Genomic DNA, 13,237 nt, shown 5'->3' with positions numbered 1-13,237 from the left:
GAAAATCCTTTACAAGACGGTACCTGGCCCGTGTGAGGGGACAGTGTTCTGTGGGCTGAAGTCCTCTTTTATAACAATGCGCTTTTCCTCTCTCTGACTCTCAGCTCTTCTGTGCTTCTTTTTCTCCTTTCTTAAGTCCATGCCTAGTTTTGTGTTTTGTGCTTCTGTCTAAATATTTTAGATGTTTTTTTGTATAAATATATCTTGTTTTTCCCTGGTGTATGAAATGTTTGTTAAAAAAATATTGCATTGTATTATTTTTGTTATTGTCAGTCTTTTAATAAAAATATGTATTGAAATAAATAAGTGCAGTGCCTCTTTTTTGTCAGATGTATCCTGTTCTGTGCCGGGTGGAAGATCTGAAAATAAGCAACACTGTAATGACGAAACTCCTGGAGGAAATACTAGGAATACAAACCCTCTCCAAAAACAAATTTTTCACTTTACTAGACAACAGCCATTCGACCTGCATGCCCCACTCCACACCCCCCAGCCATGTAATCAAGCCCTCCTTCCCCACCCAAACACTTACTAATTCATTAACAATCCTGTTTTTAGTTGTAATGCTGCCTGACAGCAGAGCTGCGGTGCTCTGATTCAGACTGAACTCGTAGTAAGGCCTTTGCCTGGGACAGGTTTGCAGCTATTTGAGTCTCTGCCTGAGCTTTCCCTGCAAAAGACAGAAGAGTGTTTCTCTGCTCTCTGTTCAACTGGAGTTTTCCCCCTGCGTGAGTTTAGATGATGTTTTTAATCAGTGAGGAGGAAGGAGGGGTAAAGTGGAAATGCGTGACCTCCTTCTTCTCCTCTGCAGTCTTTCTGTACTGTAAGCAGGTCTGCGCTGCTGAATAATTCATTCCCTTGGTCGGCACACTCTTTTAAGAGGACGTTAAATAATTCCAGGCCCGTTTGTGTAGCGTGTCTCTGCGGGATCTATCTGGGTTAAGTGGCCTGTTCTGGAGTACTGTCTCTGCACACAACTCGGAGGTTATGACCCCATAGCCTGTCCATCAACATGAACTCAGTGCTACTTCACAGAAAAAGGAAATTCTAATGGAATTTAGCACAAAAATCTTTGTAGTTGACATTACTTGTAGATTTTAGTTATGCCAATCAAACTACGCTAAGGCTACGTTAATTTTAGTCTAAGAAAACAGCTGGACATCCTTAGCGAACAAGGTAAGCACAATACAACAATACAAGCACAATTACAATCAATGAGCACTTAATGGCGACGTTGCGTGTTAGCTGGGAGCTTTTTAGCTTTAACTTTAATACAGTGCACAACCGCTACCTAACTAGCTAGCTAGCTGGCTAAACTGAACAGCAACACTTGCTCAAGAATGCAATGTAATTTAGCGCAATTCAAGAGAAACGTAGTTGTTCATGCTCGTTTGCTATAGGCTAGGTACTAGCTAGCTAGTTTATATTGGGCTAGCAAGAAAACTTTGTTCACAATTGCAAAGTTGCTACTGGCAGTCAGCTACGTTTTGTCAGTCATTGTGGCTACCTTACAAACCAGCTTTCCCTGAGCTAATTAATGCAAACGCATTGCTGCTTCGTGTCATTACTAAGGCAATGATGCAGGTTGGTTTTGTTTTTAAGGAACTATACCCATGTGTTCCTCAAATAAAAAGATTTTGGTATACAAGATTTTGGCCTTGTACTGGCCTTTAGTGGTTTTCACAATTCCAGTGACTCTGCATTTGTAAGTTTGTGTTCCCTTTAGAGCTTTTTAAACATGTCTCCAAATATGGAAAGCTGCTATATAGTATTTCATAGCTCATTCCTATCAAATCGGAATCGAAGTGTTAGCTTGTGAATCGGAATCGAATCGAATCGGGACACCTGTGCCAATACCCAGCCTTACACACCAAGTTTAAAACTCATGCTTTAAAAAATGCACGTATTGTAAAACATTGTAAATCGCTGTGGAGAAGAGTGTAATGGAATGGAATGGATGATTGCCTGATATTCCACTGTCCTGACCGCTGTAGGATACCCGGTCGCAGACATCTGGGAAGGAAAAAAAAGCAGATGTTCCCGCCCGGTTTCGAACCGGGGACCTTTCGCGTGTGAGGCGAACGTGATAACCACTACACTACGGAAACGCATCTTGTCCTCGCATGCTATATTCATGCTTTTATACATTCTTAATGGCACCAGTTGGGTATTGCTATTAATAGCTAGATAATAAACTCGGTTGCGTATTATTAACAGCTACGTTTACAATATATTATTAGAAACAGTAGCCTTACTACTACTGTAAGGTCTGTATGTGCGCCCTCTAAAGGCGGGCGGGAGGGCTGTCACTGACAGGACAGGATAAATCAATTATTATAGAATTAATGAAGCTGAATTTTCGATCCAAAAATTTGGAATAAGTTCCTCCAAAATGAATCACACTTCACACAGTTTAGCGAAAACTCATCTCAATTTGACATGTTGGGGAGTCAGGGTGTGGTTGCTCAGTGGTTGACTGACAGTTTACTGTGCCTGCTCTCAGCTCGAGGAAAGGAGAGCGTTATTGTAACCGTAAACTTGGCCCCTCTGACCATAAAAAAAATTCCCCTCTCCTCCGCTTTTGACCCTGTACAGTTAAAAAGAGACGTCTGAGTCATTTTTTTCTATTTTTTGGTCAAGTAGCTGTTATTTTTTCTTTCAAGATGTTATTTTTTATTCAACGGTTTGATATTTTACGCAAACCCAAACCACGGCCTACTATAAACATCTGCGCAAACATAGCCACACTGCCTTGACGTCACTGGCTGTGTTGTTGTTTAACTCTGAATCCACCGAATTGTTCTGCGGCTCTCCTATTCCTGGCCTGTGCTGAAATTCACCACATTGTCCTCTACATTACATTTACATTCATTTGGTAGACGCTTTTATCCAAAGCGACTTACAAGTTAGGTGCAATACAACACAAGCGAAAACCCATACAGAGTCAACAACATTATTAGTACTGCATGAGAAAAAAGTTCCAAAGGTTGGCCAGACGAGGTACCAAATAGCAGGTAAAGCTAGCGAGTGCGTTAAGCCATTGCAACCAACACAATACAACCAAACCTTTGCGTTTAAACCATTACAGCCAAACCATTACACCAAATCAATACGTTAGACTGTTACATCCAAACCATTACACATTTTTAAAAATATAGTTTAATAGGAGATGGGGGGAGGTGTTTCAGGTGCTCAGGTGAGAGCAGAAGAGCTGTGTCTTCAGATGTCTCTCGAAGACAGAGAGGGACTCAGCAGAACGGATGAGGTGTGGACGTTCATTCCACCAACGGGGGACAACGGCGGAGAAAGTCCTGGATTTAACGATGCGACGGGACCACCAGGCGCCGTCCGGTGGCACAGCGTGGCAGTCGGGAGGGAACATAGGGTTGCAGGTGTGAGTTCGAGTACTTAGGTGCAGTTTTGTTGGTCACTCTGTACGCGAGCATCGAGGCCTTGAACATGATGCGGGCAGCTACAGGGAGCCATTAATTTACGACCTTTGTAGACAAAAGTGGGAAGAAAAATTATACCGAATCTTCACAAATTCTGTGTGATTTCTTCATTTTGAAGCTGGAACTACGAACGCAATGGATTTTTGGTTATTTAAGGTAAAGACGAAATTATAGATAGAACCTTTTTGAGTGTAAAGATCTTAAGGATACTGAAAAGACTAGCAAACTACCAAAGATGGCAATAGCGAAATTTATTACAAAACCCCGATCTATCTCACTTTTAATCTAGCTTTGATCGGTACCAGCACGCCAAAATTATGGGCTCTTTTAAATGTGAAAAATGCTGGTGCTCAGGGTACTAAATCATTCCATTCCCAGTGCAAAGGAACTTCTGTCAAACACTGCCATCTGCTGGACATTTGACTCAGCATAGCTCATAAATTGGGCTGAGAGCATTCATCTTATTTTCTGTTTCATTCTGGGAGCTCTTTGACAAGACACATACAATGCATATCAGGCTATTTTTTTTTGCTTATCACAGAAAGCGACTTCCTGTGGGTCAACATGTCTATATATGTATATATTGCAATATTGCAAATTTTCGGTACGGGTGCGTTTGTATGCGCAGTAGACTGTAGTAGTCCCCGCCTGGAGGCCTAAAATGTGGTCTTAGGAGCAGGGCACTTATTTGGTTGACTATGTCTAGTCTTTATTTTATAAGTCCCATTAGTCACGTCTTACATCGATATATTCAAAAATATTGGCGCGCACACAATCAGTTTGCGTTCAAAAATATAAGCTTACGTTCCGATGTCAAATTGGAGTTTCATTCAGTGTCGCCTTCTGCGCGAACTCTTGCGCTTCTAAATTTGGTTGCGTTATGGAAAATTATTTGTCAAAATGTGCGAACGAACTTTTGAAGCCATTGAACAGACTTTCTAAGTCCCACCACTAATCGTAAAACAGTATCCGGGATATTAATCAAACAATAAATTAAACAAATATTCAAAATACGTTTACAGCAAGGGCACCTTGCTCGCTGTCTATCCTAATTGTTAAACTATATGTTATAAACCATTTATTTCAATGGGCCGGGACAGAGAAGATAAAGCACTACGAAGTGAAATGATCTGTGTACTAAATGTGATGGTTATATGCCACACATGATGGATTACTGGGTTTGGAAGCCCGTGGTCAAGTTACTGGAACGACATTTCCACCGCGTAAATTTACGGCTTTTATTAATTTTTCAATCGCAGGATATCGACTTCCTGCACCTTTCATTTCGCTGAGCGCAGCACATCGATACAGGTTTGTTCTTCCTCCTGTGCAAATATGACTGGGAATTATTATACATTATTACACTGAACTGAGACTAACTTGATGTTGCTCTAAGACGACGGAGAGAAAGATTTCCATCTCCATTTATCGCCTGAACCCCTGAAAATTAATCCAGGACTCGCTGTCATATTCAGGAGAGAAATATTACTGCAGGCCGTGACAAGCAGCTTCTTCGCAATTCTAAAAATGGATACCTGAAGGTTACCCCCGTCATGCGATGACAGCCAGAACATTTGTTGGTAAATGAATCCGTACAAATGTCGCCATTCATTCAGGCCCTCCTTTTCCCGCTGTCGCCCGTGATCTCGCTTCTTTTCCTCCGGACCCTGTACTTGTCGTAAAAGAAGTCTGCCGAGTCTGCCCTTCCGTGCCACTAGGCGACTAGCGCGCCTCAGCTCTTCGGAGGGAAACGCGCTCCTGATTGCTGTGCCACGGGCTGCTGGTTTACAGCTGTCCCAGGCCAGCAGTGGCAGCCTGGCACCTCATTCCCATAACATGGGTGCACACTTTCCCAGCTGGCATCTACTGGCCCTCTGCCCACCGCTTCCTTGGTGCCAACCGGCGCGTCTCGCGGAAAGTAACATCCAAGATCTGTCATGGTTTTTTTTTCCCCAGCATCCTCCTCAAACAGATGTGCGTCTTTCAGAAAAGGATTCCAAGCACCGGACCAACGATTTTGTTCCGCCGGAGAGCTTCAATAGTCCGAAAATAAATGAGCGAGCAAAAAAGACAGAGGAATATGTAGACGCAGAATTGTATCAGGGGTATGAATGACGTACGCCCACTGTACTCATAAATCCCTGGAGACGCTGGTGCAAACCTTCACATGGCTGAAACGGGAACCACATTTGTGTCTCACTCAATGTAATGACTTCTACACCGCACACTAAGGGAATCTTTATTAGAGAAGTTTGTTCTGGGTTATTTTTTGGGTTCCAGGGGTGAAACTGCCAAATAATGCATTCTTCGTCCTCTCATGGTTCTAAGTGATCTTGAATATGTTTGTATCATACAGTGGTTTGTTAGTAGGCTCCCTGAGTAATGCGTTGTGTTTACTCTTGATCTGCAACATCCCTGATAGGGTGTTGATTTTAATCCTTGAAGTCGTCTTCTCCAAACCTTATCAGAAAAGAATAAATGTGTCTGACAGGAAGCACAGCACATGTCTTGGTAAGAATGTCTATATTTTGTTGTCAAACCTCTGAGATATTTTTTATAACTTCAAAATCAACTGTTATTAACTGCTGTTAATAAAGTGTCCTGCAGAGTTGATCTGGGTTCTTCAAGATGTATACAAACACAGGGGGCCTTATAGATTCCAAGTACATTTTGTCTGCATCAAAACAATGAGAGAGTGATGGCCAGTTACTTCAGTTATAAGTGAACATGTTTAAGTGAACAATGAATGATATTCTTTCATACTTGAAATATTCCAGGACTCCACCTGGAGAAGCCCATTGAAAAAATAAATCAAACAAAAAATGAGGGGTCCCCCACAGGCTTAACTGATCAGAACAGAGCCAACTTTTGATTGATATCTGCAGGGAAGAATCGCATTGGCCAGTTTACAATGTTATTTGTAAGCAGCCAAGTTGTACCTCCCAAGTTCATAAAAATGCAAAAATAATCCTGCTGGTAACCACACACACACACACACATACACACAATCCCACATGAATACACACGTGGAGACACGTATGTATGAACAGTGGTGTGCTGGTCGTGGGACTGGACTTCGAACCAGTGGGTTTCTAGTAAAGGTGTTGGGTGTTGTTGTTGGTCGGTATTCCAGACCACCAGCACCTCCTGGCTCATGCACACTCAGATGGCTCACAGCTGGAGGACCCTTTAGGCATTGTGTTTCAGACATCTGGAGAGCTTCTGAAGCAGGACCAAGATGAGCATTGCTGCTAGCCAGCTGTCACCCCAAAGCACCCCCCCCCCCCCCCATAAATGTGCGCATCATAGCCATATTACAATAATGCATTCAGGAAAATTGCTCTTTCCGAGTCAGCATTCATTGGTTTGAAAATTACAGAAAGGCCCTTATCAGAGATTACATCTCTTGGGTAAGTTTTTAAGGACACGGTCTTTCAGTACTAGTAGGTTTACCTCATTAACGTTTGCTTTCAAGCTCGATCAGCTCGCGTGTTTCCATGTTTCGTGAAGCCCCCTAATATTCCATTGCCAGTAGCATCGTGTAGCTGAGTATTTGAATACATGGGGGAGGATGCTTCTTAATATGTAATTGATTTAATTAATGTAATTCATGCTTGGTTCGTTCCTGTAACAGGCAAGAGAATAACAAGCTTGGTTCAGGTCATGCTGAAGATAATGCGCGCGATCCTGCTACCGATCAACGTGTGTCTTGATTTCCTGCATCTGGCATCCAACTGGAAACACGAAGACTGCACCAATATCTCCATCATTAGGTCTCTGCACCTCCCCCGCTCTCTCACTTTGCATATTTCCCCATCTCTTTCTGCTTCAGATGGTACAATTACCCGACGCGTAAACTCCTGTATTGAGGTTGGAAACGCTTCTCTTGTCTTGTTGAGATTGGTCGCGCCAGGAGAATGATCTCGAGATGATGAGAGTAATAATACCGCCTGAAAGAGCCTTTCGCTTCAAACGTCATTTAATTTGGATCTTAGGCAAATAAACAGCTATTATAGGTGGGTGGGCCGTCTCGGTTGCTGGCAGAGGTGATCTTGTGTAATTCCATTTCATTTTCTGAAAATGAGCAATGAAAGACTGGGACTCCAGACACCCGCTTTTTCTGTTTCCCATTTCTATTTTACCAATGTTTTGTATTTTCTGTCAACTTTCTGCTCATATATTTTCTTTTTGGCCCTTTTCGTGGATTCAGTAACCTCGAATCTTCTACGAAAAAAGTCTCAAAGCCCCGGCAATTTAATGAAATGTGCAGTCACAATGATGCCCTGTCTGAAATTATTTAGTCCTAATTACGAGCAGATGGGCTGCTTTATTTGCATTTAGGGCGACTGAGCAAAAAGGAAATGCTGTGTGAACAAGAATAATTAAGAAGTTTAATCGGCCTATTTTTGAGTTTAAATAATCAACACTTTAATGCTAATGAGTGATACTTTAATTATTTTAATATGTATATATGGCATTTCAAGCAGCGTGTCTTTTCTAAGGTCAGAGAGTCAGAATCGAATCAGGTTCATTATTCTTTTTCCCGTCTTTGCTCGTGTTACTACGCCACGCGTCAATGCCCTTGGCGCGCGTTAACTCGCAGCGATTTTTCGGTCACCCTGGGCTGTTCTCGCGGGCTAACTCATTTAGACCGACAATCACTCATCACCCCTGTGCATGTTGATCATTTTGGCTGCGTCAAAGACAAAAATGTGAAGCTTTGTGGGTAGATTTAAATTCCATTTGATACAGAACAGCCCGTTACAGCCCAAGTGCAACGGGTCTGGCCTTGTGGTCGTCGATGGGAACGCTTCGGAAAGAGAAGCCTGCATGGGGCAAGCACTGTTAAGGCAGGTTACCCATGCAGAGACGGATTGAGATATGTAAACACGTATTGCGGCCAAAATACATTATCACAAGATATCTGTCACAATTTTCCAGTATACAATCACAATATAAATAAGCAAGGCGTAAGGCATTACAAAATACACTGTAACTTGTACTGTATATTTACATGCGCGCACAAGCAGACGACGCCGCACGCCACCATGTATGAAGTTTACGTGTGCGGTGGATTTGGCGTGGTGTGAGGGTCTGCCTGGGCTCACCCAACGTTGTGTGACAGTAGGATACCTCCAGCCTCGGCACCCCAGCCTTCGGGGCCTGGATCTGCGGCAGAGCGCACAGATGGCCGGATGGGCCGGGTGCGAGGTGGGCGCTCCGCCAGCCGCCTGTCTGTTCACGTGAGAACATGCACAGACGCATCCTGTCGTGCTCCGCTCGCTTCTTATTGTACGACAAATCTTTTTTTTTTCATCTGCAAACATTACTTTTCAAATCTGTTCTCGTGGAGTAGTTTTGACACGCTGTGTGCTTAATGAAACATGATTCAATATATGTATAAATGATTAAAAAATACCATCGTATGTCGTCTGTGGTAGTAGACCGTTGACCGTTTTAATCAGGGGTGCAGTCGCCCTGAACAGTGATAATTGTACTGTATGTAACTTTCAAGGAAGGACAGCCCCTGTAATTGGCAGTTCTCTGACTGAAAATGGACTGGCTATTGATCGTGATATAGAGCTATGGAACTGAATAATTTGTACATTGGGAGACCGCATTGGTTTACAGAAACGTAACTTTGTGATATATTGCCATATGGGGGCAGGATGAGCTGCTCATAACGCCAGTCCTTTGGTCATGTGTGTGTGTCCATGCCTCAAACCACTCTGTATTTATGACAGACAGGGGACAGCAAAGCAAAGCACTTTCATAATTTCATAATTTCATAATTTTGTAGAGAGACCCATTCCTTGTAGTCACAAAAAATCACAAACAGTACTGAATAGTCTCTTTAATTTGGTTCATTTATTATCATGTTAATACATATACATAATACATATATTTGTGGCATACATTTCAAAGTCATGTCAGAAGAGGTTTTACAAAATACTAATGACAAGGATGTGAGTAAATGTATTTTTCACAACTACATGGCTGCCATTGACATATTGATTGTTATACTACGTAATTATTGGAGATAATAATTGCACAATGTGGTTTGATATTTTTTATGCCCCTGGAGGATAACAGACTGTCATTCATCAGTAGCATTTCATGCACCTCTGTAGTTCACCCAATGTTCTGTAGGGGGCATCGGAGGAGCTTGATTTTACTGTAGCCGACACCAACATTCAGCCTGTGCTGAGGTTGTGACATTACATTTTCCTCCTCATGGGGATTTCAGTGTAGGTGTTTTTTTTTGCCCATTTTCTGTACTGGGAGCAAAAATTACTTTTTGAGTTGTAACTCTAAATTAATAACACATTCATTTCAAATGTCACTCTGGGCATAATCCTTGTGGATTGTCTTTGCTAATGGTCACCAACCAATAACTTGAAATACATTTAATTCTAGTTAATGCCTAATTCAATATGGGAATACTATAAGGTTGACACTGTATGCCTTTCTTTGCAAAAATGAGACCCCCAGGGACCAGGCTGGAGGTTGTAAAGGCATGTCCTCAATGTCACTGATGTATTAGCGCATGGGCTTTACCATGGGGCCAGTCCTGGCTGAGACAGCAAACCGGAGAGAGAAAAACTGAGACGAAGAGAGAAAAAGAGCGAGGCAGAGAGAGAGAGGGGAGAGGTGAGGAGAGAGAAAGAGTTCTGTTTACGGCCCTGTGTTTTACACAGAGCTGACAGCGCAGGTATGAGCCCTCTGTCTTCATTTCCCCCATCGATTTTCCAGCCGCTTTGATGCTAAACTACGCCAGAAATGTCTCAGAGACGGATCGCCATGGGCCCAAGCTGGCGGCGTCCCCCAGGACTGACAGAAGGAGAGCTCCAACTGGATCAAATAAATACAGATGTGAAGTAATTCGTTTTATTCCCAGAGGGCCCTATGTCAACACGCTAAATATGTGGAGGCTCCAGTCGGCTACCTGCGAGTCCAGAGCAGCACAGGTTACCTCCCCGGGCTGCTGTTAGCCATGTCCCTGTCCCATGTCCAACACATGTCCTCTACTCCTCCATACGAATAATGCATCTCTCACACACCTGGCAGCGGTAACAATCTGACCCAGGCGAAGTCAGCTTACCGTATATTCCCTCTTGCACCGGAGGTATCCCAGGCAGGTGAACTGACGAGTGGAATGGGGTCACCTGATCATGCCACCACCCAACCCAGATATACACACACACACACACACACACACACCGGGGAAGAACTTCAGAAACAAGGAGTATCCTGTCCTTAGCTTCTGATTGTCCACACTGAGTAAAGTTTAAGGCAATGTCTTTATGATCATTTTAAGACATACATACATACATACAAACATACATACCAAAAGGGTTGCAGTTGTATATTTATATCTCAGCACCCTCTCTCAGTCTGACACTTCATCAATCATTGGTGACTTGGTACTGTGTGCCAGTGCCTTCCTTCTTGTTTTACTTGTGAACTGCGTTATATTGAATTTTGCCATTGGTAAATCTCACTTGTCAAATAAATAAATAAAAACAGACAGTATCCGTCTGAGTTCATATCAGGGGCCGATACCTGTAATGCTTGTAACAATGCTATGTTAATTGGTGCGGATTTACTTGCACAGCGCATGTAAATAATGGGAGAGTCCACGTAATTAAAGCCTTTAGCGCTTTGGAATAGCAGTATGTGCACGTCGATAGGCGCGATGTCAGCTTTGGGCAGTCATACGTTGAGCGTCACATTCAGATTTATTATGCTCATTTACTCCAAATACTGAATGTTATTTTGAAAAACTAAAAGACGACCTTCCAGCAGTACATTTACCACCCCCCACAAAAAACCTTGTGTACACGCGACGAGTTCACATGGTTATAACCACAACCCCAGGCGGGCGGTATTACTTTTTCAAACGCTTACAAAGTAGCCTTTGATTATCTATCACGCGTTAATTACAGAGTTTTTATCCAATAGATATCTGTGCGTAAACTAATTACGAGGGAATCGTTGTGCACTACGTTTTCGCATTTTATTTACACCAACGCGCACTTGGCCACCCAGCACCCTGAGGTCTCGGGCCAAGGCAGTAATTGTAGCATTGGTGGTGTTAATTACTGGGTTAAACGGTTCGCAGTCTGGATGCGGGAGGCATCAAACAGCGCTGTCTCCATCTGTGGCCTTGGGGAGAAGAGAGATTACAAGGAGAGGACGGCAGCGCTGCCCGAACGTATGCTCCTGCCCTCGGGGTTGCGAGGCCGTATGGGACCTGCACCTTCCTGACTGTTGTCCCTTTTCATACCCCTCTCACTTCATTTGTGTAACCCAACGATTTCTCTCTCGTGTCAGTCAGATTGCTTTCTGCAATCTGGTTCTCCTTATGTATTTACGTAGTTCACGTCTACAGAAGCACTTATAGCAAACTTTTCTTCTTTTCCTTTATGGCTGAAATATATGTATTATATATGCTATTAGGTGTTTGTAAACTAACTGCGTCAGTAATTTTAGTAGAAGTTAATATATATACTTAAATGTACCCTATTATTATTTATGTTGTTGTTACGTATATCACTTTCTATATAAATACATACAAGCCTACACATGTATATATACCTTTTTGAATATGACTATTTAAGCAATAGGCATTGAAATGATCAACAATCAGGTGAGATTTTTACTGGACTGTGTGTGTACATTGTGTAATGACTGGCAGCTCTGGAGGGCTGAGTGTGAATGGAGCCTCACACTCCTTACAGAAGAATAGCAGGCTGCATTTGGCGCTGGGAAATGAAAGCAGAGAGCAGTTCCTCTACAGCCCGGTGTGCCTCACATTAAAGTCTCCATTAACCCACCCACTCCTCCTCTCTGCTCAGAGTGTGCAGAGTTAAACAGGTGAAGATCTTGGCACCAAGATTCATTGCTCACAAACCACCCCCCTTCCCCATGCACATGCGCGCACACACAGGCAGCACAATGGATCATTAGGTACAAGAGGAAATTACACTTAATAGCATCAACAGATGGAGAGATCATTTTTTTGTTCTTTTTGTTTTTTATGCCATGTTGTGTGTGTAGAGAACAGAATTTAATTGAGTCATAATGGCTGGTTATTGGGGTGGACTTGCTTACTGTTTTTACAAAAAGGTAGAATAAAAATTGAACAACCTGATCAGCTGATGCTGTTATATAGAATTTTTTAAAAACATTTTTAAGTTGAAACAGAAGCTGCTTTGTTTTTCACCATTAATTTGTTAAAATCTCACCTCAAGCGGCTGTGTCACATTTCCATTTTAGTGCACCTCTCTACTTAATATATTTGTTTTCTTGAGTCAATTTCTCTGTCCACTGTCTTCTGTTCTCTCTCACAATCTCTGCATCTAGGCCAGGCCTTGTATGAGTCTTCACTCATTCTACACTTTTTGTCACCTTACAGCGTGAATTTATTTCCCAGAGACGATGTGCACAAACTAAATTCAAGGTTTCAAAAGTTCACCCCAAGTAAACTGTATCTCAGGGTGTTACACTCCCTGATGGAGCCATCGATACCACACACTCCCCATTTCCCTTTATACGTCCGAGGGAACTTTATCAGTCAAATAGATGCATGTGCATGTAAGCTTTGTTTCCTGTTGTTCTTAGTATGTTATGAATTTAGTCAGATTTGTACCTTCCAGAGATTATGCATATTAAATGGCTGCCCCTGCATTGGCAGCTAGAGGCAAAATATACATGGTGGTGTCCTGATTGCTTTTTTATGCTAAGAGAGAAAAGGCCATTAACCTTCACCTTGAAAACTCTTT

At 42.6% G+C, this 13,237-nt stretch overlaps 1 non-coding gene across 1 annotated transcript; it reads right to left on the bottom strand.

Moving 5' to 3' along the window:
• Positions 1 to 2,035: 2,035 nt before the first annotated feature.
• trnav-cac lies at positions 2,036 to 2,108 on the bottom strand. The gene has a single exon. It is a non-coding gene; the product is annotated as a tRNA-Val (tRNA).
• Between the last annotated feature and the right edge of the window lie 11,129 nt (positions 2,109 to 13,237).

This window comes from Megalops cyprinoides, chromosome 13, assembly GCF_013368585.1.
Source record: "Megalops cyprinoides isolate fMegCyp1 chromosome 13, fMegCyp1.pri, whole genome shotgun sequence".
Lineage (NCBI taxonomy): Eukaryota > Metazoa > Chordata > Actinopteri > Elopiformes > Megalopidae > Megalops > Megalops cyprinoides.
This window is presented reverse-complemented; position numbering and strand designations above follow the sequence as displayed.